This window comes from Eriocheir sinensis, chromosome 2 (assembly GCF_024679095.1).
Source record: "Eriocheir sinensis breed Jianghai 21 chromosome 2, ASM2467909v1, whole genome shotgun sequence".
Taxonomy (NCBI): Eukaryota; Metazoa; Arthropoda; class Malacostraca; order Decapoda; family Varunidae; genus Eriocheir; species Eriocheir sinensis.
Window position 1 is genome coordinate 16,854,268 of NC_066510.1, and position 7,601 is coordinate 16,861,868.

A 7,601-nucleotide genomic window follows, 5' to 3' on the forward strand; every position below is an offset into this window, starting at 1 on the left:
GATGATTGATTTGTCTCTTTTAAAACACACCACTTCTTAATTGCAATTCTAAAAGCAGATCAATTCCCGTAGACAGATGTGATTATTGCTTTAAATTTACAACCCGATCTAATTAGCATCCACTTCATCCTTCATTTTTTTTAATAACACACACACACACTCACACACACACACACACACACACACACACACACACACACACACACACACATTACCATATCATCAGCGGACGATCTAAAAAAAGTAGCAAGTCATTCTCTCGATCAAGATTATGAAACAAGGAAAAAACTCTTGACAATGGCAAGTGATTCCCCGTGTGTGTGTGTGTGTGTGTGTGTGAGAGAGAGAGAGAGATAATAGACATCCCACAGACACAAACCAATAAAACTTAGGTGATAACAGTGACCACAAACACCGCCTCACACCCTTTCTCTCCTTTTCTCACCTGTCTTTTCCCTCCCCGTTCCTTACCTCCCCTTTCCCTACACCCATCCATCCCCAACCCTCCGTCCAGCCCAAACCAACCCAACGCCCATACATCCCTACCTCCCTCCGCCCATCCCTGTGCCTCCTACCCCGGCTGCCATATCCCATCTCCTGTCCCTTACCTGTCGACGTTCTACCTGTCCCTTTCCTCACCTTCTCGTTCACGCTTCCTCTCCACCTGTTTTTTTTTTTTTTGTCCCTCCTCTCTTATTTCTCTCCCTTTCCTCCTACCCCAATCTTAGCTTGTGTTCCAATGTGACCCTTTTTGTCCCCTCTTTTCATCCTCTCCTCTTTTTCTGCCTTGTGTCTCCTTATCTTCATGTTTGTCTCTGTAGTCCTTGCATCTTCCTTTCCGCTGTCCCTTCCCCTTCATTTTGTCATTAACAGCTCCTCCAAACTCCTTCGGTGGTGCTGATTCTTGTCGTTGTTCAGTTATCTTTTCTCCTTTTAGTTTCTCGCCCTCTTTGTTAGCCTCGTATTCTCCTCTCATCTGTCCTGTTCTTCCTCCGTCTTCGCTCCTCTTGCCTCGCTCCTCCTCCGGTGTGGTCCCGTCGCGTGCAGTGCTGGCGGCGGCGGTGACGGGAGCCTTGTATCTGTCTCGCCCCTGCTGGTGACTGCGAGGTCGAGGTGGCGAAGTGGCGCCCTCACGTGGCGTTGACGAGTGTAAGGCGGCGAGGTGGCGTCGGGGGTTGCGAGGGTGCTGGGTGTTCTGCTTGCTTACCTTGACTTGGGGAGGAAGGGAAGGTGAGGTAAGAGCCTGGTGGGAGTGTGAAGTATAAAGGGTATTGGGACTAGGGGTAGGAGGCGCAGGAGGACAGAGAGTAGGTGATTAGGCTGCGATTAGTGAGAGTTGAATATATGTGATAAATAAGATGACTGATAAGATGGGAGGTGGAAATAAGTATAGATAGTTAGGGATTGGAGTTGTAATCAGATGGAATACTTGAAGGTGTAATCAGGTGTGAAGGGAGTGATTCGAGGTGTGGTCAGATGGAAGGAATCGATAGGAGATGGAATCGGATGTAAATGAGGCTGATTGCAGGTGTAAGCAGGTGAGAATGGAGTGATCGGAGGTGTGGTCAGGTAAAAGGAGGTGATAGGAGATGTAATCGAATCCAAATGAAGGTGATTGCAGGTGTAAGCAGGTGCAAATGGAGTGATTGAAGGCGTAGACAGGTGTAAATACTAGAGGGAACATGGGGGAAGGTGTGAATAGGATGTCTGGGAGGTAAGGACAGGTTCTGAGGAACTGCTTGAGAAATACCGCCGCATGATCAAGCAGTATAAACGTAAAACGGATGCCAGTAACATCATAATCTCAGGAATCCTCCCGAGGGTCGGTGCCGAATCTAGCTTTTACAGTAAGGCCTTCAGCACAAACAACAGACTTCAGTTCCTTTGCTCACAAGAAAACGTCCAGTTCGCTAACTTGTGGAACAATTTTTAGTACGATTCAGACTTGTTCCTTCCTGATGGCATTCACTTAAACCCTGTTGGAGCAGCCCGTTTCGGGAGGCTGCTCTGTGACCAAGTGGCTCTTCGAAAGCCAAAAAACGCGGAGGCGAGAACACCAGCAGCTCCACCGTAAGGGTGCACTCAACCCGCAAAACTCCCGACTCGAATCACATTAAAGCTTGCTATGTAAACGCTCGTAGCCTACGTAACAAATTTGAAGACTTAGAAGTCCTCGCAGCTACAAATCATTATCACATCATCGGAGTCACAGAATCTTGGATAGACACTTCAAATAGAGATTTCATTGCGGAATATAGATTACCGGGTTATACCATTTTTAGTCATGAAAGAGAGAAGAGACAGGGTGGAGGCGTTATCTTTTATATCCACAACTCTCTCCATCCAGTATCCGTGAAAACAGATATTATAACCAATGTAGACACGGTCTTCATTGAAATTAAAAATAAATCTCGTAAAATAGTAATTGGACTTATCTACAGACCGCCAAGGCAGACTCTTGATATCGAGCACGCATTAATTGAATTATTATTAGAAACAAGTAGCAGTTGCGAGGCAGTAATTGTTGGGGACTTTAACTTGCCAGTGAAAAGATGGGGTGAACCGTTGAACTGTCATACAGGGCTCGACCTGTACACAAATTTACTAGAAAGTGATTTACATCAACACGTTCAAGAACCGACTCGGGAAAATAATATACTTGACCTTATCTTTTCAACAACAGCTGATCTAGTTAACGAAGTAAATGTTGGTCCAATTTTTAGTTCTAGCGATCACCGAACAATCACATTCAGCATCAATATGAAAGAAAGTAAAGTAACTCCTAGTAAAGAAAAGGTGCCTGATTATCAGAGAGCGAATTTCGTAAGACTCCGATCAATTCTAAATAATTCCGACTGGACTGAAATCACGGCGGAAACAGATATTGATAAATCTTAGGGGGCCTTCACAACAATATTGAACAATGCCATAAGCATATGCGTACCCTATCGTAACAGACGTTCAGCTTCTAAGAAGAAACCCAAATGGTGGAATAACGAAATTCAAAATAGCCTATCTCTTAAAAACCGCGTATACAGTAGGTACATATCATCTCAGAGCGAGGCTGACAAACTAGAGTTGGACAGAATTCGCCGCGAAACCAAGAAATTAATAAAACGAAGCAAGAAAAATCTTGAAGAATATATAGCGGAAACAAGTAAATCTAATCCTAAAGAATTTTTCAGCTATGTAAATAATAAAAAGTCACTCACTTGTGGTATCGGACCGCTTGCTAATGAAAATGGTAACCACACGAACGATGAAAATGAAATGGCTACAATCCTAAATAACTTTTTCGCATCCGTATTTACCGACGAAGATTGTTTATCACCTCAACCGCCGGAGGTTAGAAGGACCGAAAAGATGTTAAGTGGCGTGCTCATCGTAGAAAGTGACATTTGAAGCACAATTGAAAAGATTAAAGTAAGCAAAGCTCCTGGTCCAGACAAAATTACCCCTAGGGTCTTAAAAGAAATCAAACATCAAATTTGTAAACCGCTCTCCATCATATTCAATAAATCTTTAACAGCTGGAAAAGTTCCGTCGGATTGGAAACTTGCAAATGTCACACCAATTTTCAAAAAGGGGGACGAGTCTCATCCAGGAAACTATCGACCAATTAGCCTGACATCTATTGTTTGTAAGTTAATGGAGACTATCATTCGCGACAATATGGTGAAATTCTTCGAAGAAAATAATATAATAAATAATTCGCAACATGGCTTCCGTAGTAAACGTTCGTGTTTGACTAACTTACTTGATTTTTTTCACTATATTTTTGAGGTGTTCGATGAAAGCAGATCAGTAGATATCATATATCTGGATTTTCAAAAGGCATTTGATAAGGTCCCCCACCAACGATTGCTCAGCAAACTACTGGCGCACGGAAACATTCACAATTGGCTTGCGGACTGGCTCTCTGAGCGGAAACAGAGAGTAGTTCTAAACGGTGTTACATCTAACTGGCTCGATGTCAAAAGCGGCGTACCTCAAGGATCAGTGCTTGGCCCCATGCTCTTCTTAATTTATGTTAATGATATCGATGATGGGCTCACTTGCAAAGTATCAAAATTTGCTGATGACACAAAATTGCTAGTAAAGTAACTGCGATACTCGAATAAGAAGATTTACAATCAGATATATATCGACTTGCACGTTGGGACAATCAATGGAAAAGGAAAGTTAACTTTTGTAAATGTAAAGTGTTGCACATCGGACAATATAACAATAGCGTTCGGTACGTAATGAATGGCCAACAACTTTCTGCAGTAAGTAAAGAAAAGGATCTTGGAATCACTATATCAAGCGATTTAAAGCCCGGTCAGCATTGTTCAGAGGTAGTTAAAACTGCAAACAAATTGGTTGGCTTCATCGGACGAGTCTTTAATAATAAATCGGAAAAAGTAATATTAAAACTGTATAATTCGTTGGTTCGACCCCGTCTAGAGTACTGTGTACACTTTTGGTCTCCCTACTACAGAAAAGACATAGAAAAGTTGGAACGGGTCCAACGAAGAGTAACAAAGATGATTCCTAGGTTGAGAAATTTGTCATATGAACAAAGGCTTAAAGAAGTAAATTTATTCAGCCTATCAAAACGAAGAATGCGAGGCGATCTAATAGAAGTGTTTAAAATGTTCAAAGGATTCAGTGATATTAATGCGGAAGATTACTTTACAATTGATCGATCAAATAGAACAAGAAGAAATCACAATTTGAAGATAAGTGGTAAAAGATTCTCGTCGCACGAAGCTAAACACTTCTTCTTCAATCGAGTTGTTAATGTTTGGAACTCTCTACCTTGTGATGTCGTTGATAGTACAACAATTACGGCCTTCAAGAATAGATTAGACAAGTGTTTTGAATCCAACCAGCAACTAAGATATTACTCATTGTCGTAATAACGTTAAGTTCTTTCGAATACTGGTGTCCTTGTCCGCTTTTATTGCCCGGTTGGTGGTAGCAGTAATGGTAGTTCTTTCCTCTTTCCTACATAAATTCCATGCAGTTTTTCCATGCTGCATGGTTCTTTTTCCTTTCCTGCCAGCTTTGGCTGGAGGGATGGGGGGGTGGGGAGGAGCCTTCGCCTTTGCTGTCCTTCATCTTCCACCTTTGATTAGATAGTTAGTGTAGCTTGTCACAAACAACCTCGTAAGGACCAGCAGGTCTGCTGTTGTTTGTTCTTCCTTTGTGTTCTTTTGTGTTCCTTTGTGTGGAGGGAGATCAGGAGGAGGAGACAGACGTAGGAAATGACAGGTATAGAAATTATAGGTGAATGAAAGGTAAATGAGAGGAAGGTAGAATTTTAGGTGCCAGAAATCTATATATGAAAGTTATGTCTGTGTATTAGCTATTTTACGCAGTTTTATTCACATCAGGCAACTAATTAAGCAGAAATCTACTACTACTACTACTACTACTACTACTACTACTACGGCTTTTATATCTAATTTATTTTTTGCCCTTGATCTGCTTCCTTAACTGTAAAAAAGAACAATAATAATAAAAAACAATTGTCATAACCCTAAAACTTGTCTCCTCTTATATAACGTGTTGACTTCCTCTCTGCCGCATATATCATCCAGTGGGTAAATTATTAGTGCTCTCTCTCTCTCCCTCTCTATCTTGTGTTTCTGTGGTTTATGTATCCTGGCGGTGTCCTCTTTAGGTGTCCTCCTCTTAAGGGCTTCACATACACTCCCCAACACCCGCTACCACCACCACCACCTTCTCCCCTCCATCCACCCCACCCCACTCCACCCCCAAAAGGGATATGCTTCTTTTCTAGGTATGCGTTTCCTTCCTCCCTAATTAATTAATGTCACACCTGTCACCCTTTCTCACACCTGCTCTGAATGCATGCAGGTGTGTGTGAAAGGTGTGAAGGGAAGCGATCAGAGGCGACTGTTTATGCTCTCCTCTCGCACATAATAATCAGGCTAACAGACAGACACAGACCTACCCCCCCACACACACACACACACACAGACACGCACACGCACACACACATACACACAGTAATCTCTGCAGTACCAATTTTATTATTGCATGAGATGATTGAAAAGGAATGAAGGAAAGAGCGAGAAAGATGGAAGAGGGAGGGAGAGAGAGGGTGAAGCGGAAGAAGAAAAGAAGAAATGGAAGTAGAGATGAACTATACCGGCAATCAATCCACTTCACACACGCCACTAAGTTGATAATCATGCCGTAGACTATAGAAGAAACGACCGTGGGGCTTCTGCAGTTACTTAGCTTCTTCTTGGCCTCATGTGATTGGCTTGTAGATTACGAGATAATTGTGAAGGCGAGGCGCAGTATTAGTGACTTACGACCCGGGAATACTAATGCTGAGAAGGAGGAGGAGGAGGAACATGAGGAAGAAAAGGAAGAGGAATTTGCTTTGCCAGAGTTTGCTGCTGTGGTGGTTGAAGAGTTGATGAGGTTGTTACGCCTGAGAGGAAGATGTGTGAAGCTGGGAAAAGGAAAATTGATGAGGGAAGAGAATATAATGTTGTGTGATGAGAAGAGGGCGTTGAGGAAGGGACGGGGGAGGAGAAGAGGATGAAATGGAAGAGAAGAGAGAGAGGGAGGTAAGGGGTTAAGAGTCAGTTTGTAAAGTAGAAGTATGAAGTTTCTAGGTGTGAAGAATAAAAAAAAAGGAGGATTATTAACGATGGAAAATGGAGTGAAGTAAAAAGAAGAGAGAGGAGGAGGGAAATTAAGGAAACAAGTGAGCTATTGGCGAATATAAAAAAACAAAACGTTAAGTGGGTTTTATATAGCTTATTGAAGAAAAAGGAATGCTAGTAATAAAGGAAGGTAGGAAGCATTTTTTTTTCTTTTTACATCAGAGGACACGGCTCAAGGGCAACACAAAGAGTACAAAAAAAGCCAGCTACTCGCCGCTCCTATAAAAGATAAAACTAAAGAGTAGCCAAAAGAGATTTCAATTTACCCGAGAGGTGTCTTGAATAGAGAACGAGATAGATAGAAATATAGCAAGAGAGTTTTAAACAGGTAACTCGTACAACTGAAGAAGATATCATTTAACGTTTTATTAATGCGCTTACAACCTAAGACAGCATCCCTTTCACTTAGACCTCAAGCGCTTGTTACTGGTGGGGCACGATCAAATGTTCATCCCTCAGCCCCTTCCCTTCTTACCTCCCTCTCCACCCACACCTACCCACCCACCCACCTACGTGTCTGTGGGGCTCGCCGGGGCTGTAAACCAAAGTAATGAACGGCCACAGACACGCACGAGAGATTTATGCACGTAATTGACACCAAGAATAATGGGCCAGAAACTCGAAGCGCCACCAAAATCGCCAGCACGCTTCCTCTCGCTTCTCTCCTCTGTCGCCCGAGCACCTGACTGACTGATGCAGGTGAATCTAACCCTGGCTATCTGCGCCTGGTTAGATTGGCGGGGATTTGCTGCTGCTAATATAAAAACAATCGAGGGATGTAGTGTTTTTTTTCGTATTCTCGGTTTTAAGTATTGGCTGGCCTTTATTTTTGGCAGTTGATAGTAATGAAGATGCAGGTATTTCAAAAGACAGTTAGGTTTTTGTAAAGGGAATATAGACTAGACAAATTTA